At 38.2% G+C, this 23,682-nt stretch overlaps 1 non-coding gene and 2 pseudogenes across 1 annotated transcript; 2 read left to right on the top strand and 1 right to left on the bottom strand.

Annotated features, from left to right (window-relative positions):
- The window catches only part of LOC134326216 (zinc finger protein 850-like), an 81,894-nt pseudogene that overhangs the window by 33,756 nt on the left and 24,456 nt on the right, over positions 1-23,682 (bottom strand).
- trnan-guu (transfer RNA asparagine (anticodon GUU)) lies at positions 1,804-1,877 on the top strand. The gene has a single exon. It is a non-coding gene; the product is annotated as a tRNA-Asn (tRNA).
- On the top strand, positions 10,659-10,767 carry LOC134327162 (5S ribosomal RNA; annotated as a pseudogene).

Below are 23,682 nucleotides of genomic sequence, written 5' to 3'. Positions count from 1 at the left end.
TGGGTCTATTCAAGTATTATCTTTTACACATATTATCATATGTATATATGTTACAGCTGTGTGTGGGTGGGTAACTGACAGATGTGGATTTTATTTTATTAAAATGTTGTCTTTTATTATTTGAACAGCAGACAGAATATCCCTCCACATACAGGTAGTGACCATTATCTTAAAAAATTAACACATTTCAAATAAAACAATGTAACATTTAATACATGTTCTGCAACCTATGGAGATGCTTTCATTAAGATCTTATGTGATGCTACCCACATTACAAATATTGAAGCCAAATGGTCAGGCTCTGTGCATGATCACTGAAAATAAAACAATGCAACAAGTTAATATTCTTGTCCTTATTCTTTAGTGAGAACATTCATATTTATACACCCTTAGCACCGACACCCATCTTAAATTCAAGCAACTGAATTTCTAGCCTTGTTTGTTTTATATGCTCCACCTTGCCACCTCTTTATATGCTCACACTTTGCAGTTTGTTTCTCCAGATAGACCTTGTATAGTCCATCTTATTTACACCCAACCTAAAAAAAGAGACAAAATAGCATGTTATGATCGAACATAGCTTAATGTGTTCTAAATATTTCAGATATTTGGTAAGACATTTTTACTGTTCTAAGCTGAGCTTTAGAGGTGGATGGTCCCTCATTTGATTCGGAACTGCCCATCACATTCTGTTAGAGGACAGTCACACACATTATAATTGTAGATCAAATGAAATGCCATGCTCTATGTTCAACATGTACTGTTCCACTGTAGGCCTCCCAGTATCATCCCACTCTGAGGCAGCGGAGATGGTTTCTTTATCGTCCTTTAACAGTGTTTTTTTTTTGTATTAAAGAACATTATTTATACTCATTAGAATCTAGGGACATTTAGGTCACTAACAATTGCAGGAGGTTCAAAACCACTCCACCAATCACTGGAGAGATGCCAATAAAAGTGTTCAGACTGTACCAATGCAGTTCTTAATATTCCACAGTGTATGCACTAAAAACTAAAGATTTACATGTAATGAACATGGACAGTTTTTGTATTTCATGTTTATCTGCTGCCATGTGCATCTAATTCCACTTGGATTACACCTAGATTAAGTAAATGAAAGAAAAAAACGTTTAAAATCGAGACAAATATTACACCTGACATATTAAACAATTTTACCCTATCCTTCTGCTAAATGTTGAATTATGGATAAGTTTTTTTTATTAATTTAAACTCACGCGTTAATTCTGTAAGCATTTTTTTTTTGCCATTTGCGACGTCTTTTTTACGGACGCTGCTGTATTACTTTTACGTCTAAAACATTTTCATGATCTGAATACGCAAACATTAAAATAAACAGTTTTATTCGTGTAAAATATTACGGACAACTTTTTCTTTCATTCACATCCATGATGAATCCATTTATCGCCACTCCATTGAGAATACCTGTGTATAGGTAACCGTGAACGCGCTTCTGCTGGGTTTAATCTACTCAGAGTTGAGTAATCTAACCCTGAACCGCTTTTCTGGAACCGAAAACTCCGGCTATGACACGGTGAGATAAGTCAACTCGGAGTTCAGGTTTAAGTTTGAAGTTTGTTAAACTCGCTTTCTGGAATACCCCCCAGGTCCTATTGACCTGGGCTTCAAACGTTGTCTCTGACAAGTGTGAGATCTTTTTAATGCCCCTCTCATTCAAGTCAGAAACATGCCATTATTTGAATTTGCCAAACTTAATTGCCCTTCTGTAAAAGTTAGCAAGTGATGTGACCCGTGTGTACCATCCAATGAAACATCTGTGCGCGTGTCTCTGTGGCGCAATCGGTTAGCGCGTTCGGCTGTTAACCGAAAGGTTGGTGGTTCGAGCCCACCCAGGGACGAGTGTCTTTTATTGCACAACCTGCCTGTTGATGAAACGGATATGAGACACAACAACAACATGTAGTCCCACAGAATAGTGGAAATAAGTTACTGAGAAACATCCAGTAAACAACAGTCCTACAAGCACAAATATCCACCTGATAAGTCACCAGACACCGACTGTCCAAAGTGGAAGAACGTTCTTTTGGTTTCAGTGGATGTTAAATGAAGATATTCGCCCAACGTGGGGCTCGAACACACGACCCTGAGATTAAGAGTCTCATGCTCTGCCGACTGAGCTAGCCGGACTTAAGCAGCAGGTCAGAACAGACAGCTCATCGATCAGACCATCAGAGAGATGTAGGTTTAATTCACTAACATCACGACCAGATTAAGAACTAATTCACAGTTTACAAACAAACACAATTCAGAATTCGTAACAGAAACAGACACAGACTTACTGTCACTATATTGTATTGTATTATAGTGTTAAATTGTAGCCTATTTTATTGAGATTATGCTTTAATGCTGTATTTTCTTACATTTATTTAATCCAGCACAATGGTTAAACTGCACAACCCAACAAGTTAAAATAACCCATCATGTGTTCTGTCCAATATTTACACAGTGCTGGTTGCCAAATAACACATTTTCACCTGCATTCGGCCTTTTCTTTCCTGTATACCAAAAACAGTCGCCATAGCAGGTCTACAACACGTTACAAAAACACATTTTTGCTTTCTTTATCTTACCGGTGTCTCGTTGTATTGAAACTAAAATAAATAAATAAAAACTTAAAATTTAAAAGCAAGCGTTTAGGTTCATTCATCATCTTTAACATGTTAACATATAATCTAAGGTGACTCTTAAGTTTATTTGCTGCTGTTGGCTTATAAAGTTTTACTGAACAAATTGGCTCATATTTTGGCACTGATATACCTTCCTGAATGGTGATCTGCTTGGTCGACACAACTAGCACAAGTAATCGTGGTCTACACCCCACAAGCGCTCTGTTGTACTTGCACATGCGCTGAACACTACCATCCTGAAACTGCTAAAGTTTCAAAACCTTGGACTTCACACCGGGCCCCAAATAAAAGCAGTAAGGTCCCACCAAGATTTGAACTCGGATAGCTGGATTCAGAGTCCAGAGTGCTAACCATTACACCATGGAATGCTGACACCACAAAACTAAACGTAATGATTCACCATTTGCCAAGTAAATAAAACAAAAATAAACTTCAGACTTTACTTTTACATCTCCAGTGATTTAAACTTACGTGATTGATATAATTGACTGAAATTAATTGACAAAACTGAGGTAATTTAGAAAAGTAATAAATAAATAAAAGTAATTTTAGTTAAACATTGCCACCCAAGTATCAAAATCACAACAAAACGTTCCATTGTTGGAAAACTGCACTAAGTTCAGGACACAGTTGGCCCGTCCCTCCATGTCGCTCTGAATCAGATGATTTGATGTTTGTGCACCTGTTCAGGAGATCACAAGTCACTAATGATCACACAGAAGTCACTTGATTTTTAATACTGTTTGGTTTTTTAATTGAGATCCAACAAGCTCATGATAAGATGTCCAAATAAATTTTGCCACATAGTGTATCATTACTATTGCTAAGGAGTTAATATGTGTGTCTACATCACTTCATGTATCTATACGTGTCTAACATACGTATCTACTCTGTTAATATTCATAAGCATGCAAACACACATACACACACACACACATGCTTCCACATTTACATGTTTTTGCTGTATGTGTTATGTAGATAACAGTGGCGGCTCCTGCCAAATCTCTCAGGGGGGGCAATTGTTGCGATGATGGCCAAGGTGACCCGTTCAATGGGTAAATTAATGCTTAAATAATTAACATCTTAAGTCATCTGTCAGTTTGCCCTCACCCATAACTTTAAACATGGAGAGAGAGCAGCTTTACCATTAATAATAAAATTAAGTAAAGCCTTCACACTAACAATTTAATTCAGTCTTCATCAGCATTTTATTTTAGGTGCTAGCTGAGTGAGTGACCACATAAAAAAGGTATCAGTTTCTGTGCCACCCCTGTGTGAGCAATGGTCTCAGTCTGGCCACACCTATGAAAATGGTCTGGCTCCACCACTACCTTCAGGTTCATGTTATCTGAGATCTCTCCATAGATTCTTCCTCATGTGCAGAAAGACGCAGTTCAGTTTGAGAAGCTCACAGCGGGAGAGCGAGTGAGTCTGCGCGTTCAAATGAATCAAATGAGTCGATTCTTTAATCCGGTTCTTTAAGTCAAACGACAAGAATAGACTCAAAAGAGTCGATTCACTAAGTTGATCGTACTCAGCAATGAGCAGTTGGAAGCTGAGGAAGTCGATTCTGTTTGATGAAGTCAACATTTTATATGTTATACAAAATACTTAAAAGAGTCGGATCACTATCATTAGCTGTCATTTAAAAATACAGAGACAAACCATCTCATCTAATACAAAATAGAATAAATAATGTATAACAGTTTAATGATGCACCATACATACAGTGAAGCAAAACACAAAACCTCTAAACTTGTAAAAAGCTTCACTTAAATAATAATTAAATGTCAAAAATACATAAAATCACCTAAATATTATCTACATAACACATACAGCAAAAACATGTAAATGTGGAAGCATGTGTGTGTATTGTGTATGTGTGTGTGTGTGTGTGTGTGTGTGCATGCTTATGAATATTAATAAAATAGATACGTATGTTAGACACATATAGATACATGAAGTGATGTAGACACACATATTAACTCCTCAGCAATAGAGAGACACAGGGCTAATGGAGATGTTTTACTGCTAAGCTGCTGTTCAACTCCAGTCCAGTTGGTGACGCTGGTGCGTCTTAAGTTGTTCTGCCAACCGCCATTAAACATCATAAGAAGAACAAGAAGCTGCTGTGTTTGTACTGTAGAGCCTCATCTGTAAGTAAAATATGTATTTAATTATAACCCTTATATTTCATTATAACCACATTCTAATTAATAATAAAACTAGAGTTCATAATAAAACATCACTGTGAGGATTTGAGAAGCTTTAACTCCAGTTTTATTTAAACAAACAAACTATTAGCTGCTCCGCTAACTGTTAGCATGACAAATGACTCAGTACTGATGAACCGATTCATTTGAACCGATTCACCAAAATGAATCAATTTAGCGGAACTGATTGAGTTTCTTCATGATTAAATCTCACAGTTTTATGTACAACCCCTGGCAAAAATTATGGAATCACCACTCTTGGAAGATGTTCTGTCAATTGTTTAATTTTGTAGAAAAAAAATAAATCACAGACATGCCACAAAACTATCATTTTTTAAAATGTCAACCTTCTGGCATTAAGAAACAATAAAAAAAAGAAACAAATATAATAGTTGTGGTCAGTCACAATTGCTTTTTTTAGATCAAGTAGAGGAAAAAAATATGGAATCACTCAAATCTGAGGAAAAAATTATGGAATCACTCTGTAATTTGCAGTTTAAAAACAAAACATCTGCAGCAGATTAGATTTGCTAATTATTCTTCAGTTTAAAAAGAGTGCTTACACCTCGGAGAGCTGTTGCACAAAGCAGATTGTCATGAATCATGGTTCCAACACAAGATATGTCAGTTGAAACAAATGAGAGGATTATAAAACTCCTTCAAGAAGATAAATCATTGTGGAATGTCACAAAAGATGTTGGTTGTTCCCAGTAAGCTGTGTTTAAAATCTGGACCAAGTACAAACAAAATGGGAAGGTTGTAAAAGGGAAGCATACTGGTAGACCAAGTAAGACATCAAAGCATCAAGATAGAAAACTTAAAGCAATATGTCTTGAAAACAGAAAATGCACAACAAAACAAATGAGAAACAAGTGGCCGGAAAGTGGAGTCAATGTCTGTGACTGAACTGTAAGAAATCACCTAAAAGAAATGGGATTTACATACAGAAAAGCCAAACAAAAGCCACCATTAACACCTAAAAAGAAAAGAACAAGGTTAAAGTAGGCTAAAGAAAAGCAATCGTGGACTGTGGGTGACTGGATAAAAGTGATCTTCAGTGATGAATCGCGAATCTGCATTGGGCAAGGTGATGATGCTGGAACTTTTGTTTGGTGTCTGTCCAATGAAATTTATGAAGATAACTGCCTAAAGAAAACATGTTAATTTCCACAGTTGTTGATGATATGGGCCTGCATGTCGGGTAAAGGCACAGGGGAGATGGTCTTCAATAAATGCCAAAGTCCACATTGAAATTTTGGACGCTTTTCTTATTCCATCAGTTGAAAGGATGTTTGGTGATGATGACTTCATTTTTCAAGATGATAATGCATCTTGCCATAGGGCAAAAGACGTGAAAACTTTCCTTCAAGAAAACATATAATGTCAATGGCATGGCCTGCAAATTGTCCGGATCTCAATCCATTTGAAAATCTCTGGTGGAAATTGAAGAAAATGGTCAATGACAAGGTTCCAACCTGCAAAGCTCTAGCAACAGCAATAAGAGACAGTTGAAGGCAGATTGATGAAGAATACTGTTTGTCATTAGTTAACTCCATGCCTCAGAGAGTTTAAACCATTATAAAAGCCAGAGGTGGTGCAACAAAGTAATAATGGTGCAGTGTTTTCTAATGATTCCATAATTTTTTCCTCAGATTTGAGTGATTCCATATTTTTTTCCTCTACTTGATCTAAAAAAAAAGCAATTGTGACTGACCACAACTATTATATTTGTTTCTTTTTTTATTGTTTCTTAATGCCAGAGGGTTGACAGTTTGAGAAATGATAGTTTTGTGGCATGTCTGTGATTGATTTTTTTTCTACAAAATTAAACAATTGAAAGAACATCTTCCAAGAGTGGTCATTCCATAATTTTTGCCAGGGGTTGTATATTTGTGTGAATTAGTTTCTACTGTATATGAGGAACAATAAGAAAACTAGAAGAGGAAACACCCACCTATAGATTTATCTGTATTTATGGTGTAGAAATATGTGAACTGTTGGATTTACTGATGCACTTTCTACATTCTGAGCAGTGATACGAGCTCACTGAGGAAACATAAAGATTAATAAAGAGAAGGAAACAAAACCTGAAAATAAGAGCTTTACCTTCCGTTCAAATCCTGTTCAAACTGCTGAGAATGAGAGCAGTTCATAACTACAGGAACACGGACTGTACTTGTACTCAGTCTGTTTACCGCCAGCAGTGACTGGAACCAACGCCAAACAATTTAACTCTACCCAGGGATGCCAAGTCCAGCACAAATATCCAGCTCAAAGTCTGTCTAAACCCGCCGTTCACATGCTAAAACTAGCAGACCTTGTTTATAGGTATGTAAGCGCAAATCCTCATTAAAAACATTTTGTACGGTTTGCAATGAAAGCTTTTAGACAGCCGTGACACATTTTGAAAGTAGCCAAATTTGGCAGGAAAATCGCGAGAGTTGCCAGGTTCAGCCTGGTCTAAAATCAACCCTGAAGCTGAAACTAGCCCAGAATCCAGGGTGTCACAGATATTGGTGAAATGGCAAATAATCGATCAGTACTACTAGTGAATCTTTTATTATTAATAATAATATACTTTCATTTTACATTCCGATTGATAGTCTTTTGTGATGTATTTTGTTTACATTGGTATTACAGCTAGTAATATTTTATCATTAAACTGTTAGTCATTTTATAATCGTCATTTTACATTCGGCCCGCGAGACATCCCCAACCGGCCCACATGAGGTTCGTGGCAATTACAAATTAGATGTAAATAAACCTACTTCAAACATGTATTACAACAGGATTGATTTTGACGGGAGCGCTATATCTTTAAATTACCGTAAGTTTTGATTTACGTGTGTGCGAGTGTTTCCAGCTTCACTGTAATGTGAACAGAAGGAGTTTTTAACAAGACATGAACTTCTGAAGTATTTATTAACTGAAGTCAGGTGTAACGCTGGTTAAGGATCAGAATTTAGGCTCTAAATCGCTGTTACGATACTAAACAGAAATATAAGAACATGAACGATGTGGAGCATCACACCCGAAGCTTCTCTAACTAAACTGCAAAAGCAACAAGGACTTTTTATAAAGTTTAACACATCCAGAACTAAAGCAGTCAGGACCAGCTTTGTGATTTTAAAAAGAATATCCAACAATAACAAATGACTGATAAACAAATGAGGTAATTAGACTCAAAACAAAAGGCCCTTAACCCTCAATTGCTCAGACTGTATACTGTAACTGTATTGTAAATCGCTTTGGATAAAGATATCTGCTAAATGCTGAAAATGTAAATAAAGAGATAAAATGAATATTGAGCAGAATTAAGTTCACCTTATTGGTCCGGCCCTCCACAACAGTCCCAGTTTCTTATGTGGCCCCTTGGAAAATTTAATTGCCCACCCCTGATTTAAACCCTATTTTTTGGTACCCTTAAACTTTATAATAAAGGCGTTTTATATTGTCACATTTCTAGAATGTATTTGTAACCTACATGTTGTGTATTATCATTATGAAGTGGAATTATTCTGTGGAAACAAGTAGATTCCTTTTAGTAACAATAACAATTCATCTAATCAAGATTATTCCATTTAATCTAAATTAAAACGGAAATGAGCTTAGATTATGTTTTAGTTGACTTTAAATTTAATGCAAAATCATAATGTCCAGTTATTACCAAACCTTTTATTTTAAAGCCTGAAATTCTATCCTAAATAGTTCCGTCAGGCACTTTTACCATAATGTTTAGTATACGCACATCTTCACAAACAATGTGGGAGCTGATTTGACTGAGCATTTTGAAGTGGAGGCTTGACCGCAGTAGTAAATCAAACAGTTCACAGACACACAAGTGCACAGTAAATATTTCTACACCATAAATACAGATAAATCTATAGGTGGGTGTTTCCTCTTATAGTTTTCTTATTGTTCCTCATATACAGTAGAAACTAATTTACACATTAAATTTAGGATTAAATGTAAATAACTTCTCTGCTGAGATAAATAGGTGTAGTTTGACTTCACCCATCATGCTTTGTGGCTCCATCTACTTCATTTGCACACGTTCCATAGATAATGAGCTAGTACTTCACACAAGAAGGTGTGAATAGTTGGCTGATGATTGACCAATGCAGAGTTTTGAACTGGTCTTGGGTCTTTGTCCTCAGCTCTATTTAAGGACTAAACTCTAGACCTGTAGCTGAGTCACTTGGTAAGAAGGATCTTCTGCACGTTCTTCATTAGAAACGACCTGCTGGAGACACCAGCTTTGTTAAAGTGGCTGCCAGGATTCTAACTGGAAGGTAAAGGGTTTTCTTGTTTGTTTCTTTTACATTTATGTTGCATTTGTTGTTGTTTTTATTTTATTATGTTATTTAATATTATTAGGTTAATATATTCAGACTGTTTAAAATAGCTTTATACTGATAATTGTGGTGATTTATGAAGCCTTTTTTACTCCCAGCACACCAAATATTTACACTTGTGAGCTAATTATTAGTCCTGTCATGAACTGGATTAGATTTGCTTGGTGCAGGACTGATGTTGAGAAAGTCAGATCTCTTATATCTTTATTTATATCAAGTTATTTATAGTCATTTAATTATTAATATCTGCAGTATTTATAAGTATTTTATCCTGATGTTCTTTGAAATAAGATTCTCACTTAGACGTGAAGTGAATTTAATGTTTTTATTACTTATTGTGGTATTAATGTAGTAATAATGCTAATGGATAATGCTAATAGTAATGCTAATGAATTGACTTCTTACTTCAGTTCTGTTGCTTTCCAAGGAAACAGTTCCTACAGTTTAATCAAAGCATAAACATGAAGAACTTTCAACGACACCAGCGTATTCACACAGGAGAGAAGCTGTATCACTGCTCAGAGTGTGAGAAGAGTTTTACTATGCAAAATCATCTTAAACAACACCAGCATATTCATACAGGAGAGAAACCATATCACTGCTCAGAGTGTGGAAAGAGTTTTGCTCAACAGGGTAACCTTCAAAAACACCAGCGTATTCACACAGGAGAGAAACTGTATTACTGAGTGTGGAAAGATTTTTGCTAATGAAAAGAATCTCAAACGGCATCAGCGTATTCACTTAGAAAAATTACATCACTGTTAAGAGTGTAGGAACTATTTTATGTTCTCCAACAACACCAGCGCATTCACACAGGAGAGAAGTCATATCACCGTTCACTGTCTGAAAATAACTTTAGTGAAAGGAATATTCTTTAAGTACACCACACCAGTGCATTCACATAAGAGGATGACCCATACTGCTGCTTATAGTGCAGATGAAGTTTTACTGGAAGCAGCATTTTTAATAGACACCAGTACGGTCACACAGAAGTTACGTTTTTGTGACTGAAGACTGAAAAACACCAGCGCATTCAGAGGGGAAAATAAAATGATACTCCACTACTGCATGTACAGAAAAAGCTATGTGTACTTTATTTTTCTACTAATATCCACTAGAACTGTTCTACTTCAATTATCAAATGTACATGATGGTATGAATATGATCATTAATTATCAAATGTAATGTGGTGTAATGTACCAACCTCAGATCTGAATCTGTTTTTGTTCTTTATTCAAGTTTAATCTACTTTAATAAGCACAGAACAACTTTTACTTTCAAGTGGAAGAATTTTACCCTGGTGTTCATGTAAGTTTTCATAAATAAATAGCCTCTTACTTTAACACTTCTAGGTCTACACTCCAAAATTCTAGTCTTCTAGTCGACGGATGTCTATAAGAAGCAGCTTGCTTACAGTGTCTCTTGCTTACGGCCACACCACCCTGAGAACACCTGATCTCGGAAGCTAAGTAGGGTCAGGCCTGGTTAGTACTTGGATGGGAGGCCGCCTGGGAATATCAGATGCTGGAAGCTTTTATCCACACACACCCACCTTCACTCCAAACCTCCTGTTACACACTGACCCAGCGGCTTTTTCTTCATCAAAGCTACACAATGAGACAAAGATCAGCTCATACTTTCATTCTTACTACAGTAAAACACATTCAACTGACTTTTAAAGTGAAGTTCAAAATGTTGTACAGACATTGTTGCCATCTTGGTGCTAAAAATAAATTACAGCTTGTTGCTTGGGTACAGATTTGTGACTTAATTATTATTACTATTATTTTATTTTTATGTGTTGTAGACCTGCAATGGCGACTGTTTTTGCTATACAGGAAAGAAAAGGATGAATGCAGGTGAAAATGTGTTATTTGGCAAACCAGCGGTGTGTAAATACTGGACAGAACACATGATGGGTTATTTTAACTTGGTGGGTTGTGCAGTTTAACACTTGTCAGAGACAACGTTTGAGGCCCAGGTCAATTGAACCCACGACCTTGGTATTATTAGCACCACGCTCTAACCAACTGAGCTAACCGGCCTTTTATTCCTACTAAGATACAGATCAACATGTGTAATTAAAACTATGCGATCAGATTTAGTAAATTTAATAATTATTGGGGAACTAACTTGTCTGTCACTGATTCTGCACCTCTGTACTCCCAGAGCATGTTCAGTGTTTAGGGGCCACGCCCCTTTTGTGATTGGTCTCCAGCTAAATAGACACAGCTGTACCTGGTCTGAGCTGAGAGCATTTAAGTAGGCAGCTGGGGAACAGTCAGTGGAGACTATGTTGATTTGACTCTCTCACAGCGGTTTGGTTTGTCAGGTTGGTCCAGTTTGCGCATGTTCTTGTTTGTTCATTCCTAGAAGTCGAGTTCATGTTTATATTAGCATTAACATTTAGTTTAGCCTTAGCTAGTGATGGGCAAGTGAAGCCTCATGAAGCACTGAGGCTTTCCTAACAATTGTGCCGAAAAAGATTCGAAGCTTGAAGGCTTCAGTGACGGTGACATATGGTGGACAACTGAAGCCATAGCAACCTCTAAAGAGCATCACTGAAGCAATGGCACTGTTTCAATCCTATGACAGCAATAAAAGTTCAGAAAAGTCTGAGTGGTCATTCAAGTGTTTTGTTCATTCATACCAAATAATGATTATATTGTCATTACAATAAAATATGCAGATGCTCTCCCCCATACTCTAACACATTCCAGATTAACCCATCGAATAAATGCAAATTATATTAAGGGTTAAATGTTGTTTAAGGGTTTATATATAGCTTTGAACTTTATTTAAAAATTGTACTAAAAGTCCCTAACAGGATTAGAGATCCTTCCTACTTTGCAAAAGGTCATGGTGTTTGAATTCAGAAACACTGTTTTTTTGTGTGTGAAATGTTTTTACCAAACCACTCAAATATGTCAAACCTGTCAAGCTGTCATTGGCTCAGAACGCATTGAAACGCCGTGAGCCAATGACACACACTGAAAGACTATGAGCCAATGAAAAGCTTCGAAACATTTTGAAGCAATAAAGCGCAAAGCGAAACAGCGAAGCTTCGAACGTCATCGGTCACGTGACACTGGTGTTTTGATACAAGCTCCGACACAGCGTTTCGAATCACTCCGCTTCAGGAAGAGTGACACACGCTCTGAAGCCTCGGTGTCATTTGCCCATCCCTACCTTTAGCTTAGTTCATGTGTGGCTAGTTTAGTAGTTAGCTTAGCAGTCAGCATAGGTCGCTGTGTCTGTGTTTGGTTTTGTGTACTTGACTTGTCTTTTGTTACTATTAAATCGTCACCTTCCTAAAATAATGGCCTAAGTCATTTTTTCAGGTTTTTCAGGTTTTTCAGGAAACACAAAAAACTGAACACAATGGAAATAACTTCATGGGCTGGGTAGAGTTTTGTTCTGTTTAGAGCAGCTGCCATTTTAAAAAAGCATCTAAAATTGCCTAAGTCATATTGTCTTTTGACTTAGGCAAAATAAAATTGCCCAAGTCACACTCTTGACATAGGCCATTTTATTACAGGGGTAGAATCACATGATCTGTTAAACTAAGGACATAGGCAATTTTACCAGAGGTGGACAGCATGGTGAGGAGGTGATTTAGGCAAAAATATCATTTTGGTCCAAAAATGACTTAGGCCATTATTTTAGGAAGGTGACGAAATCTCTTTTTGTTAAACATCTCTGTGTGTCCACAGCTTCTTGTTCAGTCTAACTAGCTAACTATAAAAATTTAAGTTCTCATTTAACCTTAACTTTTTGCTTAAACTTTATTTATGTACATAAATGCCATTCATATGTTAGAGGCATGTTAATAACATCAAATAATAGATAATATGTAATGTCTTACCATGTTATTTACTGCAAGGTGATGAAGTATCTCAGATATTCAAATTCGATATTCAGATGAAGTGTGGACAATTGCTGCTGTCAGTCTGGGAAAAGTTGTTCCTGCACATGTGCAGTTTTGACCATGTGACCCAACATAGTCATTTCTATTACACTTTAAGCAGTTTACTTTGGTGATTTTCATTATTATGTACAATTAATTAAGTTAATTTTTTCAGTGTAGTGTGTAAAACATGCTGCTAATAATAATGCAAATAATAATAACTGTTAATATTATAATAATAACTGTTTTTGTCGGTCTGTCTGTTGTCTATCATATTCACATTAGAATAAAGTGAATACAAAGGAAATAAAGTCCTACAAAGGAAATGGAGCTGCAAGAGCAGAACTACAGCTCTGATATATGGTCTAAAGACTGAGTGTGGACATCTTTGTAAATAACAAATGAGGTAAATTTAATATCCATTAAAGACCTAGAAGAACCATCTGAAGATTTAACCTCAAACAGAGAGACACATTATGGATTTGTTTAAGCCAAACCAGTTTAAAATTTAAATCCCTCATGTGCACTTTATTTTACATACCAACATACTGTATATGTCTTACAGGCAGCAGAATAAAGCATGCCCCCTACCTGAGAGGAGAGGACATACCATTTGCAAATGTTCATTCTGCAAAGCTCAGTATTTATTTACAATACAGAATAAGCCCAACCCACTTTGGACACACATCACAGTGACTGTTCTCCATCATGGACCAATTCATTATCTAAAACAGAGACACAGTTTAGTCCAGCAAGCAACATACACAGATGGAAAACTGGGAGAGCATGAAGTTTATGAAGTTAGCCAGGAGTACCACAGACAAGAACTACACCAATTGAAGAGATGGTGTAAATAAAAACATCATGAAAACAATTGCCACAGAATTAAGAAAATCCATATAGATACATGACAACATTCTGATGGAATTGTACTTCACACAGCAAGTTATGAATGAGTGAGACCAGTTTGTTCAGTACACTGGGTTACACAGAAACAGGGATTAGCATCTTGTACACCTGTATTACTGTACTTGGATGCAACAGGAGGTGTAGTGTCTAAAATACCTAAACAAAATCAAAGAATCCTGTATTACTCCCTTACCTTACCTGGAAAAGGTCAAGATGCTTCTCCTCTCCTCCTCTATCAATTCCCCCATTAACATTTTGGTTAAAACAGTTGGTGCTTAAATTGCCCAGGTATACCAGCCTCAGAGTTCATAATGTAGAGACTAATTACAGCTGAGCTTTGATGCTGGCTGTTATTTTGGTATTTAACAGAGAGCACATTGATGTGTACCTGGATAGAACATATGCAATTACCAAGAAGTGCAGGTCATGGGCAGAAATAAAGTCATTTAAAGTCGTTTTGCATCTTTGCTCTGCTCATATTATTGCACAGTAGACTGATGACCATGGACTTAAAGATTTCTCCACCTATGTTTTACTAGACTGCAGAACACTGTTGCTTTGGAGAAAGCCTGTGAGAGTTTCAGGCACTTCAGTACTGTTTTGTTGGCAAAGCAGCTGTCTTGAAATTCTCAAGGAACTTATACTCAAGGAAAAATCACAAGTCCTTGAGTATTACACAGATGATGACAAGCCAGAGGTCTGGGATGATGAAACTGAGAGAATGTTAGCGAAGAACCACAGTTAAAACCACAGTGGATATAAAGGAATGTGAAACGATGAAGAAAATGCCTATATTTGTCCTGAAATCCTAGAAGTTATTTTGGACAATTATCCTGGAATGTTTCCCCTGTGAAGTGGGACAATGCTAGGGCATAAAAGAAGAACAGATGATGACCTTACTTCAGGTCAAACAATGGACACAAACTGTCATGTTGAGAAGTGGTTTGGTATAGCAAGAACTTCCATTCTTTAAAATAGAAAGTTGATCTACACTTTGTGACACTGTGGCCCCATGAACTGTTGAATGGCAAAGTCAGTTTATTATTAAGGATTTTATAAATATGAAGAATTTGATCAATATTAAGCAACTTAACATTTTAATTTGAACTTACCAGTCTAAATCACTTTCTTTTAACAATTGAATGCTACATTCAAGCCATTCTCAATAAATACAAGACTGGGCATCTACTTCTACTCAATCACTACATCACTGGTGTAATTCTTCATGGTACAAGAGAACAGGAGGCACGTCTTTTATTTTACTGAGGTTTGCAACAAGATGATGCAATGATACATTCAGGGAAAAAAAACATATACATAGAACATAGAACGTGCTTAGCTATTCCCCTTATCCTGCACTCCCCGTCTTCATCTGGTTCCCTTTAACCTACACCGTTATCAGGCAAGGTCCCCCCTGATGTAAAAGAGAGAAAAAAAAGCCAAGAGTCAAGAACTCAAGAATCTTATCTTTCCCAAGTTAACACAAGTCAAAATTCTTTAACCCATCTATCATTTGTAGGATGGTGCAGAACAGTGCGCCTGAATCTGGTCGAGTTTGGACTCCACCAAAGCAATCACTGTCTTAAACTCCTCCGTAATAGTTTTATGATGCTCGTCAAGCAGATGGAGAGTCGCCATATTGAGCTCATCGCTCGGTCCACCTGTTGCTTCAGACTTTAAAGTCGGTTCCTTCTTACCAGTCCTGTTTTTTTTTGGAAGTCATAATTCTCAAGGTGTACTGAGGAAGCTGATTTGCTCTCAGCGTTGAGGCCGATTTAAGCCCGAAAAGACCTTGCTGCATGGAAGCTGAGATGTAATCCAAGTATTTCAGTCCAATATTCAAACATTGCCCAAAGTAGTCTGTGTAAAAAAGTTATCGGGAACACAATGTGAATGCCCTGATATAGACTGGGTGGCTACCTTTATGATACCGTAGGATAACTAATGCAGTCAGAGGAGAGAAGAAAACGACCAAGTCTGTGGCTAAGAAGCAAGATTTGAGTCCGAATTACGGAGGGAGATGTGATTGGATGAGGGTTTTATTCTCTAGTCAAGCAATTGCAAAATAGGATGGAGAATGTGAATCGATCTACGACCCCGAACATAATAAAGCAAAAGCATCGCACTGAAGACTCTGACACAGATTAACAAAAAGCAGCAATCCAGGACACTTATGGGTGCATCAAATGGGATTTTAAATTTCTGCCCCTTGGCGAGACCCCAGAAAGCCAGCAGGAGAAGAAGGAAAAACTGCAGACGATGTCTCAACCCTTATTTCCACCCTGTGCATGATGTTTGGGACCTATAGCTTTAACGTCCATTACCCATCAAAGCTGGCATCAACACTGCAGAGGTGAGTCTTTTATGGACTGGCTTCATCTAATGTTTTTCAGATAAATAATTCTTCACTGTTTTTTATTATTAATTATTTTTATGCATTTTTAATTGTTATTATGCATATCAGAGAATGGCCTGTTATCAGTCTGTTCCATGCAAGGACTGACAGGTAACATGACCGCAGTAACGTAAACTCTTTTCTAATTTCTTTAAAACTTCTGGTTTAACATGTGCGTTATGTATTAGAACAATCCTGTGCATCAGGAGTAGTTTGTTAGTTTATTACGATTTTAACGTCATGTTTTACACTTTGGTTACAATCATGACAGGAACGGTAGTTACTCATTACACAAGATTCATCAGTTCACAAGTTTATATCAAACAGAGTTAATTTGATGTGAAAACGTTGCGATTCATTTTTATATATGAAAGAAACGGATCATTTTTATGCAAACGACTTAATTTGCATGTCCACATGGAACAGTGTGTGTTGTACCTGGTATTTGCATTATGAATCCACAGGCTGCAGACAGAAAGACTTTATTGTTGTCTTTGTTTACAAATAAGAACAAATCAGAAATAATTAGACGGCTCGGACCTACGTGCTTTAACAAGTGTGTAAAAACGTTTAACCTTATATGTAGGTGTCGCCCCAAAACCATCACCATCAAACACTAGAACTGTAGAACTGTAACTATAATAAACGTTTAACCTTATATGTAGGTGTAGCCCCAAAACCATCACCATGAAACACTAGAACTGTAGAACTGTAACTATAATAAACATCTAGGAGGCACTAAATACAAGTAGGTGAAAATAATCTCTAATCTTTTTATTACAGTGCACTAAGTGACTGAAGCGACTGGATTTCCTGCACACCTGTACTGATGTTCGGTGTTTTATGGCCACAACAAGCACCCAGAATGTTCTTGTACTTCTCCCTGACCTGAGAAAAGAAGACAATACAGTCAGGTAGAGCTAAAAAGCTGGTAGACACCACATAGAAACAAGTCAATAAAAATAAAAACCTCCTGGTATGACCCTAGCAACTACCTGGAACATCAATGCAACCACCTAACGATCATTCGGCACTGACAGAAGGTGTGAGACAGACGGGCGCTTGCCTTTTGACTGAAGACGCAGTGGACGAGGAAGATGAAGGTGCCCTGCTGGAGGACGAAGAACTCGATGACGAGTCCTGACACATCCAAGTTATTCCTGTCTGAGAAGAAGGTGGCCATCATGGGACATACAGTGAAGACAAACTGTGCCAGGCTTTTCAGTACCACACTGATCACGAGACTCTTATCCACTGTGTTATTCATCTGTAGGTTATTGTTCTTTAATCGTATCAGATGGATGATGATACTGATGAAAAGGACTGTGCTCATCTGCACAAGTAGAAGAAAATACAAAGCTATAAAACAGTTATACATGGTAGAGATTTAACCCTCTATGTAGCCAAAAGTATGTGGACAACACCATGAGACCACGAGCATTGATATGGAGTCTTCACTCTTCAAAAAGAACATTTGTGAGCTCAGGTACTGTTCATTGAGGTTGAACTCAGGGTCCTGTGTAAACCTCTGAACGTCCTCCACAATAATCTTGCCAAACGACGTTTTATGGCCATGTTGCTAGCTGTTGCCTTACAGAATAATATTGACTTTGTCTGCTAACAGAGGTGTGGCTGACACACTCAGAGCTCAGTAAATAGCAGGAGTGTCCACACACATTTGGCTACATAGTGCATGAAGCTTACGGTATGATTGAAAAGATAATAGAAAGCAAGGTTGTACCAGTACTTACTAGAATAAAAAGAATACTGGGAGAAATAAAAGTAATCAGTGCGATTGTGGAGTAAAACACCCAACACCTGTGTAGATTAAAAACAAATAACATCAAGCACATCATTAAAAATCATCGTTTTAATGATAAACGGACTGGATTGTGTAGAAACTGTCCAGAAATTATTCTCACTCACGTGAAATCAAAGTAACATGGTGAGCTGGCAAAAGCCGCGACAGCAAAAGCCAGTGGAATAACGTATCCATAAAAAACCAGCCACTTCCAGTTCAGCACTTTTGTGTCGTCCAATCTGATATTTGACAGGTTCTTCACGAAGTTGTAAAGCACCACGGCCTCAAGGAACATCCACATGAAAACCGTGAGCTTCAGAAAGTCTTCAACGACAGTCAGTGTTGCACTTAATGGCTAGAGAGGCGTGGAGGGGAGAATGTGAGGAAATATCCAGTGAGTCTGCTGAGGTTGTATGGTTGTACAACAGGGGTAACACTTACCTCATGAGAGTTTATATGGTCCTGGAGAACATCACTGACCATGTATAAAAGGTCAATCAGCCAAATATTTATGCACAGATTTATTAGAGCCGCATTCGTCCCCGTTTGCTCCCGACAGACGGCGAACGTCAGTAAAGATAAGCTCAGGCAGACCATTCCTACCACACCAGATAACATCATGAAGACTTCAATGAACTGAAAAACAATAAAGCACGTCTCAGTTTGTGTGTCCAAAAATATGGATGATTTTAACAGTGGCGGCATTTTAAACAATCTCTCCATCCATTTTTGTGTAAATAAAACCCTAGTAAAAATGTTTTTGTTATTTGATGCATTACATTAACCTGTCTGGAGTCCCAGGGAAGCTTCGGCGACTCCTGGTGAAGATGAAGGGAACTGCCTTAGACTTTCTCTAAATGATCAGCCAATAGATTCCCCCCATTAATTAATTAGCTCCTCTAGTTTTTCCTCCACTCCTGGCCAGATCGTCTGTTTTTGGTCCTGTTGACTTTCCGTTTGATGGTACCATTCGTCCTTCCTTGCGTCCTGCTGACCCTCCTACTACAGAAAGCAGCCCTTCTGTTTTTTTCCCTGGTCATCAAGCTCCTTGCCCTCTCCTGGATCTCATGTTCGATGCCACCTTCCTCGTCTCCTGTGTTCCTGTCGGCTGGACCAGCCTCTTGGTTCCTTAGCTGTACCTTCCGAGTATTCCTGCCGTCAGTATTTTGATTTGATCTCCTTGACCCCATGTTCCATGTCGCCAGTGTTCCAGTCGGTCCCTCCTGCCTTTGCTCCAGCCATCTGGTTTCCTCGTCGCACCTTCCAATCTCTTGTGTCCACCTGGGGTTTCACCTGCCTCAATCCCAGCCTCCTGGTTCCCTTGTCGCACCTTCCAATCTCTTGTGTCCACCTGTGGTTTCCCCTGCCTCAATCCCAGCCTCCTGGTTCCCTCGTTGCACCTTCCAATCTCTTGTGTTCTCGGTGGTATCACCTGCCTCGATCCCAGTCTCCTGGTTTCCTTGTCGCAGCTTCCAATCTCTTGTGTTCCCAGTGGTTTCACCTGCCTTGAACCCAGCCTCCTGGTTCCCTCTTTGCACCTTCCAATCTTCTCTGTTCCCGGCGGTATCATCTGCCTTGATCTCAGCCCCCTGGTTCCCTCGTCGCACCTTTTAATCTTTTGTGTCCCCCTGTGGTTTCACCTGCCTTGATCCCAGCCCACTGGTTCTTTCGTCACACCTTCCAAGTATTCCTGCCTTGAAAGTTTTCAGTTTTGTCATCTCCTGGATTCCCTGTTCCATGCCACCTTCTTCCTCTCCAGTCTCCTGTGTTCCTGTTGGTTCTCCAAGTCCCCTCGCTGCTCTCCTAGTCTACCTGTCTTGAGTCTGTGTTTTGTCATCTTTAATAAACCTGTCTACGTTACCTTTGTGTCTGCTGTGTGGTGTTCGCTTAGGGTTCCAAAAAAACTCTGGGTGGCTCACAGCGCCACCCTGGTTTATAAAACCACAAAGGTGTCACCAACTTGAATCACTCATCATTATTAATGAGAAATAAGGCCACGCCTGTACAGACCTCTTACCCTGTATCGTTTAGTCTGCAGGATGAGAGCAAAGGTAGACAGGTGAGAACACGAACACTTGGTGTGAGTCCAGTTAGTCATTGTAACATCACAACCACTTTCAACCCACTGACTTGAATTCCAGTAAACACAGTAGAGAGGGTCTGTAATGAAAAGCTCCTAGCCAGTAAAGCGGGAGGAGAAATATAGAAATCTAGTCATTATTAAACTGAATATTAGAAAAGTCTATAAACACACACATATAGAAATGAAACAGCTTACAGTGTTGTGTTTAAAGGTAAAATTAACTGGTCTAGTTAGCTGAGTCTGGCTGGTTTTGGGAAGCATAGCTGACACCACACTGGACACCAAGGTGTTCTCTTTGTCTGCACTTGTGTTGAACAAGCTGGGTTTAAGGATCTCTGCCATGTTGGAGTAGCTGATGAAGCCCACAGCTGCAGATCCTGATGTGCAATAGATACAAACATGTGACCACACGGACACCATATGAATGATAATAAAGTGTTGAGGTCACCACTGTACCGTTGTTCTCATTCAAAGTGTCACTGAGATCGATGTCCATGGTAACGTTGCTCATTTGGAGTTGGAGAACTTTACTCAGGTACGGATCTGCTCCAACCTGTCCAACCTGGAAGACCTGCACTTCTGTAAAGGTAGGAATCAAGAGTCAGGGCTACAGATGTTTAACTGTACTGGTTTCTATTTTAAGTCCTGCTTTCATACCTAACATTTGAAGGAAGATGCTGGTCAGGTTGAAGGTCTCCGTCTTCCTCAGCAGTGTGGACGCCAGTTTCTCAGTCACATTCAACACAGAATTTCCAAACCGTATCAGATCTTCTTCATCAGTTACAGTGTTCATCACAGAGGTCATGAGAGTCGTTATTGTGTTCAGATAATCTTCCACCATCTGCCGTCCAACACACAACAAGAGTTCCCATCACACATCACGTCACCAATCAGGAAAGAACCGTGTGAACGAGTCTCACCTCCTGTTGAAGTTCTTCAGCTGAGATGTTCAGAATTCGGTCCAGAAAGTCAGTCACACATTCTGCTGTTAGGTTTAACTAGAGACAAAAATTCATACCTGTAAACCCTGGAACCTTCTTATTAACGTTCATGAACACTACGTTAGTCACTGTGTCCACAAAGATTTAGAACAATACCTTACAGTTTCCAGACAGTGTGAGATTCAGATCTGGAACATCTATCAAAACAACATTGAAATGTTAGTGGTAAATAAACCCAGCTTGGTTCTCCAATCCAGGTACTAAAGTTCAGGATGATTGTGTCTATTGCAGCCAATAGGACTAGGAAGGCAAGTACTTCTGAAGCTATTAACCCTATAACACCATGCGTATCATATTTGATACATAAGTTTTAGCGACCTCTACATCATCAGTATGTATATCGTTGTCCTGAAAAGGGTGATGTGTACAGTTTGACACTTGTCTTCTGCCCCTGGTGTATTTCCCATGTACTGCATGCACCAGAGAATCTTTTATGGAGAGATCCAAAATGGCTGTCATCAATCAGCGATCCATTTGTTGTTTTTTATCATTTATGTGAAATATAGGGTTTAAAAAACACAGACATTTATTTGGTGGATCAATGCAGCTTATTAGTACTTGACATTTTGTCATTTATTTTGTTGTAAAATTGGGTTGAATATGCGTGTATCAAATTATATACTTCCGGTATTTAGGGCAAATATCAGTAAATTCCACAAAGCAACATATATTTATTAAATGGTCATTAAAAATTAAATGTATCCTTCCCACCCCACCAATCCCACTTGCAGGTTGTTTATTGCTGCACACTGAACTTTGCTCAGATTCACATTTGGCGATCCAACAGTTTTTTTTTTTAGACTCCAGTAAAGGGGTTAAAAACATGCAGTAAACAATAAATCAAAAAAGATTAATACATTAAATCCTGATGTATCAAATATGATACAAAACAAAACTCGTATATGCAAACAATTATTTCAGTTCTTTTTTTGTGTATTTCACAAAAAGTCAAATAAACACTCCTTTGTTCATCCAGCAGCAAGTATACAACACAAATCTGATGGATCTGATTGTGATGAAGCTAAAAGCTCTGTGTAGGTGTTAGAATTGACTGACCTGATGATGATGATGATGATGTGGCACTAAGAGTTATGATCAACAACACAGTGAATCCTGGAGGAGACACAGTATTAATGTAAGAAATAATAACCATTAAAATACCTGCTGTACCTACATACTAACACAGTAATGCACAATACTAATACATTAATGCACCATCACTACACATCAGTGCACAATACATACACATTAATACACAATATTTATACCTCATTAATAAATTATCTCAATATATTCTCTCACCTTTTAGAAACAGAATCATGTTCCAGTCCCTCTGGAGCACTCTTCTGCTCGTCTATATAACACGTGTATAGATGTAATTGTTATATGTGAGAAGATCTCACCATCACCTGACTGATACTGGACACTGAATGCATGTTCGTGTTTGTGTCAGTAAATTTGTATGATTTGCGTGAGGTGTCATGAATCATTTGAAGCTTTTGCATAAACAACGTTCCAGGGGGGAGGAGGAACCGCGTGATGAGAGATGTTGTGTTTGTAAATGATCCCCATCAAAATCCGTCATTAATTATTCATCTTTTATTAAAACTTCATCATCAAGAGTCGTAGCTGGTCCACACAAAATATGGTGCCACCCTTAAACACTGTGTTCAAAAGCCTGGTTGGAAGTAATTACAGCTGCAGGTCTGCACCAAGCTTTGCACACCAAGATTTGGGTGCTTTAGTCTGTTCTTTATGGCAGATCCTCTCGATCCATGTCGGACTGGATGGTGAGAGTCTATGAACTGCAATCTTCAGGTCTTTCCACAGATGTTTACTGTGGTTTAAGTCTAGACTTGGCCTGTATGCACTCTGGAAGAGGGTCCCTGTTCAAAACCTCCTTCACTATACCCCTTATTAATTAATGGGGGGTAATTTGGTGTCATCATGGCTGTTGTTTAATAATTTGATGTGAAAACTTTGTGATTCATTTTTATATGTGAAAGAAACAGATCATTTTTAGGCAAACAACTTCATTTGCATGTCCACGTGGAACAGTGTGTGTTGTACCTGGTATTTGCATCATGAATCCACAGGCTGCAGACAGAAAGACTGTATTGTTGTCTTTGTTTGTTTACAAATACGAACAAATCAGAAATCATCAGACGGCTCGGACATTCAGTGTGTGGAAACGTTTAACCTTATATGTAGGTGTCGCTCCAAAACCATCACCATAAAACACTAGAACTGTAGAACTGTAACTATAATAAACGTTTAACCTTATATGTAGGTGTAGCCCCAAAACCATCACCATAAAACACTAGAACTGTAGAACTGTAACTATAATAAACG

This window comes from Trichomycterus rosablanca, chromosome 14 (assembly GCF_030014385.1).
Source record: "Trichomycterus rosablanca isolate fTriRos1 chromosome 14, fTriRos1.hap1, whole genome shotgun sequence".
NCBI lineage: Eukaryota > Metazoa > Chordata > Actinopteri > Siluriformes > Trichomycteridae > Trichomycterus > Trichomycterus rosablanca.
The sequence above is the reverse complement of the archived record's forward strand: the minus strand, read 5'-3'. Positions and strand labels throughout refer to the sequence as shown.